This window comes from Schistocerca gregaria, chromosome 3, assembly GCF_023897955.1.
Source record: "Schistocerca gregaria isolate iqSchGreg1 chromosome 3, iqSchGreg1.2, whole genome shotgun sequence".
Lineage (NCBI taxonomy): Eukaryota > Metazoa > Arthropoda > Insecta > Orthoptera > Acrididae > Schistocerca > Schistocerca gregaria.
In genome coordinates, this window is record NC_064922.1 from 556,384,687 (window position 1) to 556,397,438 (window position 12,752).

Here is a 12,752-nt window from a genome sequence, read left to right on the forward strand (position 1 = left end):
TAGGTTGGTTATACTGAATGTGAACGACATAATTATATTTTTTTACTGTTGAGAGGTTTAGGAATTTTTCTGTTTTGAGGTTACACTAAATGAGAATATTATTCATATTATTTTATTTTGTGGAGAGGTTACACTTGGTATTTTGTGGAGAGTTTACAAGGTGAACAGCCGGTAGAGCATTTTCTGATGTTGGGCTGCGATATTAGCTATGGCTATGAAAGCGTCACTAATAAATTAAGTCTCGAATATCATGTGGAACAGTAAACATAACACTCCACGAGAAGTATATAAAGCTAAAATTTTACAGAGTAATGGCTGCGCACTTTCTATTATACGGAAGTGATTATTAGACATAAAGTAAGAAAGACAAAAGAAAAATATAGTCGGCTAGAATGAAATTTTAAGGAAATTTGAAGGATGTACACTCAGAAATAAAATACAAAACAATGTCGTTAGAGAAAAAACAAATGTATATTGTTTAAATGAAAAAAATAGAGCAAGGGGCGTTAAATGGAAACAACACATCGACGTAATGGAAGACGGATAAATTAAAAAAGTAATCAATTTTAAACTCGTTGGAAATAGAGATTAGGACGTCCGCTGAACAAAAGAAGACAAAACAGAAAATTCCTGGCAGATTAAAACTGTGTGCCGAACCGAGACTCTTATTCGGGACCTTTGTTTGGAAGGTAGGAGACGAGATACTGCAGAATTGAAGATGTGGGGACGGGTCGTGAGTCGTGCTTGGGTAGCTCAGATGGCCGCCGGCACGGTAGCTCAGCGTATTCAGTCAGGGGGCTGCTTGCCCTATGTAATAATAATAATAATAATAATAATAATAACTGAGTAAAGGAATGAACGATCAACTTGAACGGAGGCCATCTGACGTCCTATGTTGTCCTAATCATCTTCATTTCATCCCCCATCAATGAGAAAGTCGCCGAAGTGGCGTCAAATCGGAATACTTCCACCCAGCGAACGGTCTACCCGACGGGAGGGCCTAGTCACATGGTATTTACATTTAAAGCCGACACGGTAGCTCAGCGTGTTCGGTCAGAGAGCTGGTTGGCCTCAGTAATAAAAGACTGAGTGGAAGGATCAACATACGAACTGGACCGGATGTCATGTGACGTCCGCAACGACCAAACACAACGATCATCAAAACCGAAAAAAGGTGATAGAGCACTTGCCCACGAAAGGCAAAGGTCCCGAGTTCCAGTCTCGGTCCGGAACCAGTTTTAATCTGCCTGGAAGTTTCATATCAGCGTACACTCCACTGCATGGTGAAAATCGCATTCTAAAGACAAAACAGATTTCCACTTTCCCGTCTATAATTATTTGTTGTAGATAGTGTCTGCTCAGTATATGTCTGAGACAAGATTTTTTTCCTCTTTCTGATCGCTTCCAATAATCTTCTTTCTTTCCCAGTTTTGATTAACTTCTCTGTTTTATTGATTATTCTTCACTATTATGTCTGACAATACATTTCACTTTAAGCAGTTTTCTCTATAGGCACATTTCAAAACTTTCTAAATATCTTTTGCCTTTCTTTTTAGCTGTCCATGATTCAGTGCCGTATAACACTACACTCCAGGCACAACAGTTAGTAAATCTTTCCCTCAACTCCAATTTGAATTCTTCTAGATTTTAGTAAGTGCTTCGCCTTTTCAAATGCTCTCTTTCCCGTAGATATCCTTCTCCTGACTTTTTCTGTGCAGGTTCCATTCCAGTCATTAAACTTCCCGTGTATAGAAGGAATTTTGCTTGTTCTATCTTTTTTCCGTCTAAGAATCACTGGAGCTTCCTACTTGCTACTTCTCACTTCTTTTGTCTTTATATATCTTCATGGATCGGGGAAGAAGACATGGAAGAAGAACAATTTAATGCTGGGACAGTCATTTTACTCATATCGTGGCTTCCATTCATATTAGCATGTTCGTGGAAATATTTCTATTCGGAACGCTGCACTATAAAACCTTCAGATCACTTCTAGAGATGTACATTTGAAACGTCCCCTTTGAACAATTATACACGAATGTGCTTAAACTGACACACAATAGTTTTTAGCGCAACGCAATCTGACTTTCAAAAATCCCTACAAAAGAATGGCCCTGACTAACATTAACCTATACATTCCAAAAATCACTTACCTCACAAAAATCTTCGTTACTCAAGCTACTGCAATACAGCGAGCGCCACTACTGCCAGCTAAATAAAAGATTCAAACTACGGAAGGCACTAACTGCTGATAGGCACAGTTAGCAAATGAAAGATTTTAATAGAGAACAAACAATGTATTTACCTTTATAGTCATAATATATATATATCAGTTCATGACATCCAGTCTTACAAATTACAAAACTCCGCCATCTCTCTCCCCACGTCCACCACTGCTGGCGGCTCACCTCCCACTGCGCAACGCTACGCGCTGTTAGCATCCAGCTGCTGCTGCCCGACACTACAATGGCAGACAACAATGCAAACCAGCCACAGACTGCACACGGCACAGCCAGTGATTTTTATACGGAGCGCTATGTGGCGTTACCAATAAGAAAACCTAAACAGCCTACTTACATAGCCCCCATGCTCCCCACAAAAAAATTTACAAATTGTTTTGGGCAGTGGCCAATACAGGTTTGAAAATTTTTTTCATAATTACAATAACAAAGAAATGAAATGCACACACTTATCGATACAATGTTGGTCAAAAGCTAAAATTTTCTCACAGTCCATAAAGACAGTCCTGATCATTCATCAAAGTAAAATTGCAGTGTTTTTCTCAAAGTCTGAGTAGTAAAAGAAAATGCACTTGGAAGTAGTGGATTTCTAAGCAGTCTTGAAGAAGTAGTGTTGTCCTTCCAACGGACAGACAGTGCTGACTCTTGACATGCAGACAGTTAATGGGGCACAACAGAGCAAACCCACTGTAGTCCTGGTAGAGATTACGGTATTGGTGGGTCACCAGAGGTGCAGACCCACTGCAGTCCTTGTAGAAATAATGGTATTGGTGGGTCATCAAAGGTGCAGACCCACTGTAGTCCTTGTAGAGACGGCCAGCAGCCATCTGTTGCAACTGTGCAGGTGCACAATCACCATTGAAGAGTCTTGCAGATAATATAGCAAGTCCATAACCACCACTTGTGCACTCACAAAAATTGTTTTTGAAATGTCCTTACAACCAGTAATGCTGTTATCCAGTCCCTTACTGAATTATGAACACACGTGCAAACACTATCAGTCCCTACTTCTCACATATTGTCCATATACAATGACCAACAGAAACGTGTGCAGTGGAATGTAATTTACAAGTTACTTAATTTGATGAACTGGTGTCAATTACAATTTTATAACATGAAAATACAATAACAAAGGAACAAAATACATCTTTAAAGAACATAACAATACAGAGAACATTTGCAGTAGTACAGGCTTTACAAAAGAATCGAAATAGCAAATACATCAGTGTTACAAAATGACGACGTAAGTACATACATAAAAGATCAGAATAACTTTTGAAACATCAACTTCACACATGAGCATTAAAACAAAACACAATAAATAATGTCTGAACATATTTACAAAGAAAATAACATAGTATTTGAAAAATTCTACAACATAAATCTTATTAGCTAAACACATAAAGACAGGAAAAAGACAAATACACAAGGGTACATAAACACATAGAGGGATAATACGAAAGGAAAGGACAGGGTTTGTTTTACTGCAGTATTTTGCAAACAAAACTTTCTTTACTTCTCGGAGATCTCCCTTCGTTCTTCATTATTTCCAAAAAGTCCTATCTATACCTGCTTTCTGTACTTTTCTCATCCTCTTTCAAAAATAGTTTTTCTCCACTATACACTACTTTTTTTGGCCAAATCATTTTCATATAGCTTCTCAATGCTTCTCTTCCAATTCATCATAGTTAGTTTCTTATATAGTCTACCCCCTCTTAAGCTAACTTAAATCTACTGAGCTCAGATGCTTAACTAAGGGACGAGGCAATGCAGCTGCACAAAACAATTTACACAAACAACAATGATAAAAAAATGGAAATTGGCAAAAAAAGGCAGCAATATCACAAGTAATATAAGGCAATGCGCAGCAAACAAGAAAAATAAATCAGTAATAAAATTGGCTTATCCTAGTAATACAAAGTGACATTCAGTAGCACTATGAATGGCAAACAGCCGCAGCAAATGCTATAACTTATACCTAAACATGAAAAAGCTACAAGCAGAAAAAAATAGTACACTAAAGACAACAATGCAGATAAGGGAAAGATATAATCACATCTTAATGGCTATGTAATTAAAGTGGTGCACCACAACTTATTCTATGAAATAAATTACCAAGTACTTGAAAAGAAAATTATGTATGCAGTTCCTGTTACTAGTTCCTTCTTATTGTTCTTTCCTTTCCAAGTGCTCCTTTTTTTTTTTTTTTTTTTTTTTTTTTTTTGTGAAGAATGTGGATCATTAAATTATTATTTAACAGATCTGTTGACAGAAAGTTTTCACATTAGCAAATGCATTTACTTTTATTTTATAAAACCAATGTTGTAACACAGCTGGAAAACAGATATCAACTGAAATAAGCAATAATGCAAAGTAAAGAATAAAAACATCATTCAATAGCTATTTGGCATTTCATAAGTCAGAAGAAGTTCTCTCAACTCTCGTAGAAAGACACTTGTCATAATCAGGTGTGCAGATGTAAGAATGTTTCCGAGAAATGAGCGTGTCGTATTTGCGGTGCTTTCTACAAAGGAATGTCAATAGCGAGGATAACGGCATCTTTCTTTCTTTTTTTTTTTTTTTTTTTTTTTTTTTTTTTTTTTTTTTTTTTTTTTCACCTGTGCCTCTGACAGGCACACACTAATGGCTTTCTTTTGTCAGGTGGTTGTCGCGCAGCTGGGTGCCCACGACGCATTACATGCAGGTGGTCACTTAACTGTCTTATCGAAATATTTACGACACCAGTTTCCCCTACAGTGGTAGTCTCATATAAAAAAATTCACAGGTCAAGAATTTGCGTTACAAATATGTAGAAACAAAATCCTTTAAATAGAATAGTGTTCAAATAATTTTCGCCACATAGTGATACATTCACGCATATACACTCATTTTATAACTCTTAAAGTACGATTCTCGGTTTTCAACATCCTTTCTCACAAATCAGAGTCCCTAACCACTACTCTTTATTCCTTACCTTATTCGTCGACACTTCTTCAATATTTCATCATAATAAATAAGTAGCATAATCAAATTCCTCAAATAGCATCAGCTTAAACATACCTCAGCAGTATAATTCACATTGTCGTCGTAATAATAACATCATAACACCTCAGTCAAATTCTCAAAATCGTCGTAGCTTCCTCCAATAATTTCAAAACCTAAAAAAATTCTCTGCTCATGTCAAAAGTGTCATCTACCTCAAACGTACTTTAAAACTCGTGATCCCATACCAAATATGTCATTCATAGCTCTCATAGTATCACAATGTTTCCGAAAAAATATGAACAGTTCACAATATACAACTTCGTAAGTGTGAAGTTATCCAACTGTGTAATTACGTAAACATCTGTCACTGATGTAGTATAATAAATGTTTGTTTCTCTCAGTTAAATGATCAGATAGCTGTGTAATTTATGTGTTGGATAAATACGGTACCGATGTGTAGAGTTGTATAAGCAAATACCATATTAGCTAGGGCTCCTTGTGCTTGCCAAACACATGGTACACAAAGCAAGCGTGTACCCCCCTGACGATTAATGTGATTATATCCTCAGGTGTTACAGATTACAGCAATGGAATGAAATGTATCACAGAAAACCTTTGTATCATTGTACTTCAAATATCTTTAAAAATAAATGTTTTAAGTACAAAATTAATCACTCAAATACGTGTAAGGGTAGCGCTAAACTGTGCGTCTTGTTGTAAGGTAATCTCTGTGGAAGTGTCGTAGTTATCGTCCTCAGAAAACTAAGTTCTGCAGAAGTCAATGTACTTACCTCATGATAAACAAAAGTGAAATGCTTTGCGTATAGATATCGTAGTTACTACGCTTATTGCCGTGATGAAGTAAGTACTGTACTGTAACGTATTGTTGTGCTACAGAAAAGGCTGTCTCATTGTAGCTATACCACAAAAGTTACTAGTAAAACATGTTTTACTTTCCAAAATTATTCAGAAAAACTGCAGATATAAAACAGATACACCGCAAAAGCAACAATGTAAATCATGTCACATATTAGTAGCGTCGTGATATAATCGTGTAGCTATCAAAGAAACCAAATGCTAAGTCATCTTTAATCTCACAGAAAGAACTTTAAATCCAGAATTTATTTTCAAGTAAACCAAAATGTTGCATTAAAATCTCATTAGCAGTACTGGTAACTGTTCTAAGTATGTCAGCCTTATAGTCGTTACGTAATCGTGCAACTAACAAGCAAGAATGTACACACACAATAACACTGTGTCGTGTGTTCACTATGACAATGCATTCGTAATTTCTGTTTAAATAAGTTCTCTTGGTTCTTGACTGGATATTTAACTTCAAACATTGTTGCATGTTAACAGATTCTGAGTCTGACAAAGCATACTGGTAACGTGAAATGAAAAATTTTATAGCAAAGACTAAGTTAAAAAGCAGATTATCTTTCAATAAACGGTTTTACATGTGAAATGTGGTGTAAACCTTTACTCTTCCTAGTACGCAGAGTTTCAACTTCAACGCAATTATCATGTGGTATATGTCGGATTCTGTAAGGTCCATTGTAAACTAGAAAGAATTTGTGACTCAAGTGTTTCTTCTTATGTGACAATGGATGAGCCTTAATGAGAACTTTCTGACCAATATATAATTTCTTTGCATTTGCTTTACCATGTAATTTTTTTCTTTTGTCTGCAGCATAATTTATATTTTTAATAGCCAAATCAATTATGTCTTTGTGTCGAAGTTTACGTGTATTCGGAAAAGGTACAAGCTCTCTGATTCTGTTAGGTGGTTCTTTATTCTTCAGTACAAGAACAGGTGGTAAAGCAGTGGAGTCATGAGGCATTTCATTCAGCACGTTTTGAAATAAGTGTAAATATCTGTCCCAATGCTGATGCTTTCTGTGACAATAAAGTCTGCAAAGCTTATTGATTTCTTTCATAATCCGTTCAGACGGGTTACAATGTGGTGAGTACAATGAAATAAAAACAGATTTGATTTTATGGTTACGAAGCATGCGTGACCAAACAGCAGATCTGAATTGCGGTCCGTTATCTGAAATTACTTTACTAACGTGTCCAACTTCACGTAAGAAATTTCTAACAAAGGCGTTGGATACAGACCGTCCAGTGGCTTTACGTAACGGAGTGAAAGAAACAAATTTTGAAGTAAGTTCAACAGCGACTAGAACGTACGAAAATCCATTAGATGTTCTGACAAGCGGTCCCAAGAGATCAACAGCAGCAAATTCTTTTAATTTAGAAGGAATGATAGGAAACAATGGAGCACGATGAGTGACAGTAGATGGTTTAGCCTTTTGACAAAGTTTACAAATAGACAAGACTCTTCGAATTCTCTTTTCCATATTGTTAAAATAACAAGTCGTTCGAAGAATATGATAACATTTTCGTGGACCAAAATGTGCATAACTGAAATGAATGTACCAAATGAGCTTATTAACAAAATCGTCTGGAATGCAAAGTACCCATAGCTTGTCATCAACAGTGCATCGTTTGAACAGTATGTTGTTTCTAACCAGATAATAATGCCGAATCTGTGTGTGTATCTTTTCATGCCATTTACTTTTGATGTCTTTCCAAATCGGATCATTATCTTGTTCATGAGCAATGTCCTTTAAAGATGTGGTGATGAAGTTTTCAAAGGCGACTTTCTGGATGTAAAGAATACTAAAATTTCTCTCGAGGTTGCTTTCTGTGTTACTTTTCTCGAGCCCAGCCGGTGCGCGTGACAGTGCGTCCGCAACAATGTTCTCCTTGCCGGGAATGTAGACTATTGTGAAGTGGAATTCTTGCAGAAACAATGCCCAACGTTTTAACCTGTCATGATTTAATTTTGAAGACATAAGAAATTGTAATGCACGATGGTCACTGTATACTTTAACGTGCTTACCATAAAGAAAGAAACGGAATTTGTTAAATGCCCAAACGATAGCTAAAGCTTCTAATTCAGTAACGGAATAATTTTTTTCAGATTTTGTTAGCACTCGGCTAGCAAAAGCAATGGTTTTCTGAACAGTAATGTCATTTTCTGTGGCTTCTTGAAATAAATGGGCACCAAGACCGACTTTAGAAGAATCCGTGCTAAGGCAAAAATCTTGTGAGAGATCTGGATGAGCTAGTATTGGCGCGTTAAGTAACGATTCTTTCAAAGAATTGAATTCCAACTGTGCTTGGTCGTCCCAGTTCCAAATAGTATTTTTTCCAGTGAGGGAACAAAGTTTTGGTGTAACTAGAATTTGCATATTCAGAAAACGACGGTAAAAATTTACGAGACCTAGAAAACTGCGGACTTGTTTTTTTGTGGATGGAACTGGAATGGCTCTGATTGCTTCTAACTTTTCAGGATCCGGCTGGATGCCTTCAGAAGAAATAATATGTCCCAAAAACTTCACTTTTGTCCTACCGAATTCAGACTTTTCCAAGTTAACTGTAATTCCAGATTCTGCAAAGATATGTAACACGCTGTTGAGGATGCGATTATGTTGTTCCCATGAGGCTTCTGCTATCAGAATATCGTCCACATATAAGGTGATGTGACGTTTTAAGAGCTCAGGTAATATGGAATTTAGCCCGCGAATGAATGCTGCCGAGGAAATGTTCAAACCAAAAGGAAGTTTCCGAAACTGATAACAAACGCCGAAACAAAGGAAAGCTGTATATTTTCTACATTCTGGATGAAGTTCGATCTGATAAAAGCTGGATCTGAGATCAATGGAAGACAACACTTTTACACCATTAAAATTTTGAAGTAGTTCTTCCAACGTTTGCGGCCTGTCTGTTTCACGAATAATGATAGTATTGATTTGTCTCGAATGTAATACAAGCCTGATCGATCCATTTTTCTTCTCAACAATATGTAATGGATTGTTGTATGATCTTACTGCAGGCTCAATAATGCCCTCGTCAAGCATAGATTGCATTTCTTTTCTAACACGGTCCCTATAATGTGCTGGAATTACGTATGGTCTAACACAAAATTTAGTATGCTCACGAACACGAAATTGGTATTGAAATTCCTTGATTGTTCCTGTTTTGTGATTAAAAACTGTGGAATGTGCTTGTAAAATCTGAAAAAGGTCCTGCCTATCAGTGTCATTACAATTCTCAATTGTTTGAATTTTATTCTGAATTAACTCATGAGTTTCAATTGTGCCATCGATATCATCCCTGTCAGTACTCGCAGAGCGACTGTTAGTGTCTAGTTCCGTAGAAAATTCCGAACTGTTGTCTAACAGAAGGTAAAGCCGATTAGTTTCCTCGTCAGGGTTTGAGAGCCAATCTTTAAATTTCAAAGCTATTGACTTACCTTCTTTCTCTAAACTTATTTCAGCATCGTGAAAGTTTAAGATTGCTTTGTTTTCATTCAAAAAGTCTACTCCCAGTATAATTTCCGTCGACAATAATGGAACAATAAGAAAATTCATAGAGAAGCTGTGGCTTTGACAAAAGAATTCTAAGTTGGTTTGTTGGCGTACATCTACACTTTTTCCAATGACTGCACCTTGTAATTTAATCTTGCGTAACGGAAGTGTGGGGCAATCTTTCGATTTGCTGCATTTACTAAAAGCTGTTTCACTAATTACTGAAATGGGACTGCCTGAGTCAAGTACTGCCGTAAATTTTACGTCATTTACTGTAATGTGAATCACAGGATATGCAATGTTGTTATGTTTTACGTCCTGTTCCTGGAGTAAGATGTCCCTAATGTCTTCCATTTTAACGTAATTACTAGCTACGGCAGCTGCGTCATCAGTTTCATAAGTACGTTTTGAGGCTGCCAGCGGTATGAGTCATTGCCTATTGTGTCTTTGTTGGCGCGCGTCGTTATTGGGATTTGGAGACCTAACTTCTACAAATTCATCTTGTCGAGAAGGCCCTGCTCTGTTTGATTCCCGCCAGTTCTGCTGCAATTCAGGTCTGTCGTTACGATCATATCGTGTGTCGTCATGTCGGTAGATTCCATAGTTTCTTTCTTGTCGGTCACGTGGTGGAGAATTTCTCCCTGAATCGTAACTGCGCGCTGGACCGTTGCGTCTTAAGTTATTCCGTCTCCCTTGATAATAATTATTTTGGTTTCCATATTGTATGTTTCTCTGATTGTCTCTGTGATAGTCATTACCGCGGAGAGGTGATCTTTCCCTGTAATAATTACTACTCTGCCAACGGTTGTCATACGGGTGGTGTCTGTTTTGGTCACGATTTACGTTGTACGAATAGCCTTGTCGTGTATTATTTCTGTCATCGCGGAATTGTGACAGGTGTGACCTGTAATTGTTGTGCTTCTGCTTTCGCGTTCCGCGATTGTCAGTGTCAATTTCCAGTTCTTGTAACAGTCCCTGAAAAGCTTCAATGTCGTCTTTGCATCGTCCTGCTAAAATAATCTGTCGTAAATGTTCAGGTAATTTGATTAAGCAAATGCGGATGAGTTCTGAGGGGCTGTATGGGTTTGAAAGATACTGATTCTTATGTAACATGTCTTCAAAATATTTGACAAGACTGGAAAATTCAGATTGTTCGAAATGTTTCATCATTATGATGCTATGTTTTACTCGGTCTTGTGTAGCTTGAGACCAATATGCTGAGAGGAAGGCATGATAAAATTCTCCTTCACTATGACAATCGTGAATGACCGATCGCATTCTTACAGCTGGTTCATTCTCCAAGTAGCCACACATAAATGCTAATCTGTGCTCTAATGACCAGTTGGGAGGAAAACAATGAGAGAATTGATGGAGCCACGCTTGTGGATGAATGTCGTTGCCAGAATTCTTAAATGTTTTGAATTTACGTGCAGTAATGAACAGCTTATAGTCAAAATCATCGTGTCGGCGGGTAGCATATCGTTCATTGTTACGTCGTGTCGGCAGTTCCATCTCAAAATTCGGTGCACCTTGCCAATTTCTTTCACAATTTCCCAAATGCCCTGTGTTATTATTTTGTGGCTTTTCCGTATTTATAAGTCCCTCTTCCCGTGTTGGAGCGCGACTGTCCTCTGAAATACGTAATTCTTGTATTACCTGTGTCAGCTGATCTTGCACTTCCCGAATTTCTCTTTGGTGTTGTGTATTAATTTGATTCTGCTTTTGTTTGAATTTCATAATTTGTTCGCACCCTTCTGTATCATTCAGATCATCATCTACCTTTGTAGATAAGTTAGTGAACTGATCTGAAAGTTCGGCTACTTTCTCCGATAGTGAACACATTTCCTCAGTGTGTTTTTCTGAACCAAGTTTCAGAGTGTCCATTTGTGATGAAATCGAATCTACTGTGACCTTTAAGTTTTCCTGAGTTCTTGCAAGTTGCGTAACCGAATCGGTGGATGCAACTGAGTCCATTTTAGCTTGCAAGGTGTCGTGATTTTCACGAACAATAGTTTGCAGTTCTTTTATGGCTGCTTCATGATTCTGTAATGCATTTTCATGCCGCGAAAAAATAGGTTGAAAATGCTCACAAATTTGTGTTTTAACGTCATTACAGATTTTTTGGCATTTCGATTCAATGTTATGTAACTCAGTAGTTAAATCTTCACGTGTTTGTTCAAGTGTGGTGTCTAACTTTCGAAGGTTTTGTTCCATTGTGTCTAACTTTTGAAGCTTTTGCTGTGTTTGTCTCTGATTTTGTTCCAAGGTGTCTAACTTTTGAAGATTTTGTTCCATTGTGTCTAACTTTTGAAGATTTTGTTCCATTGTGTCTAACTTTTGAAGATTTTGTCCCATTTGTTTCTGGTTTTGTTCAAGCGTTGTGTCTAACTTTTGTAGCCTTTGTCCCATTTGTTGCATTAACTGTAATAACAGTGCACTGGTGTCTGAAACATGTTCCTCAGTGCTATTCGGCAATGCATTTGAACCGGCAATATTCGCAGTTTGAAAAACAGAAAATGAGTCTTGACTTATTTGAGAAAACGGTGAGGACGCAAAATCTGAATCTACAGTATTTGCAAGATTGTGTCCTGTCATTTCGCAATCCTGAGGCGAGCTGTTGCCGACCGATCGATCGATAATACTTCCCTGTTCACTAATTGTTTCACTTCCTACACCATTATTTGCAACCCGCTCCATTTCCTTATGCGCTATTACCAAATTACTACTTTGAACGTTAGTGAATTCATTAGATGGTGACGCTAACACACTGCTTTCGTCTTCACTGTCATTTCTCAGTTTACTTTGGAGCCTAGTGTTACGTTTTTCACACGCCATTATTGTCACAATTTTTCACACGACAACACAGAAAAACACAATTTGAAGAACAAAAATAAGAGAACACATTAACATAGCACTGAAAATAATATCTAGTTAATTGCAAGCGCAGCTGCGAAATACTTCGTGCAAAACTACATGCATGCCACAACTGTTTTACTGTACAACAATGAAAGACTGCAACTACAAAGGAAATTCTCTCTATGATAAGGCGCTAGCAATAAACAAAGGCTACACTAACTACACAAACTACAAGGAAAAAAATCAGAAGATTCCAGTGAGGTATCCTCGGCTAAGGGTCGACATATGAAACGTCCCC